Consider the following 788-nt stretch of genomic DNA (forward strand, 5'->3'; position numbering starts at 1 on the left):
GGGGGGGTCCCCCCTCGGGTCCCTGGCCAGTCTGGTTAGGGGCTGAGGGCCATTTTCAGGCTGGTCAGCGACTGAAGCTCCCAGCCTCTCCTTTTTTTTAATTCTGGGATTTATTTACCTTCTATAGCTGTCACTGGAGCTGAGAGCCAGCTCCAGCTCTGATGGCTGAAAGCAGGTTCTGGGTCTGTTTGGCTTCTATAATTTAAACTCTGTTGCCATCACTGCAGCTCTAAGCTCGGAGGCTGAAGCTGGCTGAAAGCAGGTCTTGGAGCTTGTTTAGCTTCTATGATTGTAACAAAGTTGCTTAGAGTGCAGGTCAGAGCTGGGCTGCCGCAGGCTGGGATCGTTGGCTTCCTCTGTCACTGGAGCAAGCAAGCCTCGTGTTTACTGCAGCTGCGTGGCTGCCGGCCGCCATCTTGGTTGGCAGTTAATTTGCATATCCTGCTGATTAGCCCATTGGAAGTGTAGCAGAGGTATGGTCAATTACCATGTTTGTCTATTATTAGATAGGCTATCCCTTTTACATTAAGTTTCTGTTTCTCACGATCTCTGTTAAATGCAAATATATTACTTGGAAAGTGATAAAACAAATTAAGAGCCCTTCTCATATGATCACAAACCAGTCTCTAAGATAAACTTTTTCTCTGAAGAATGTGACCATAAGTAAAGGGAACAATAACACTAATGAGGAAACAAAGAACATGTTAAAGAAAAGCATGCACAGGACTCTGTGAAGTCAAGGCACTACAGGTTGAAAGGCTGAAGATAGGGAGAGAACCACAACAAAT

The sequence above is a fragment of the Myotis davidii genome, unplaced genomic scaffold, assembly GCF_000327345.1.
Source record: "Myotis davidii unplaced genomic scaffold, ASM32734v1 scaffold1154, whole genome shotgun sequence".
Classification (NCBI taxonomy): domain Eukaryota; kingdom Metazoa; phylum Chordata; class Mammalia; order Chiroptera; family Vespertilionidae; genus Myotis; species Myotis davidii.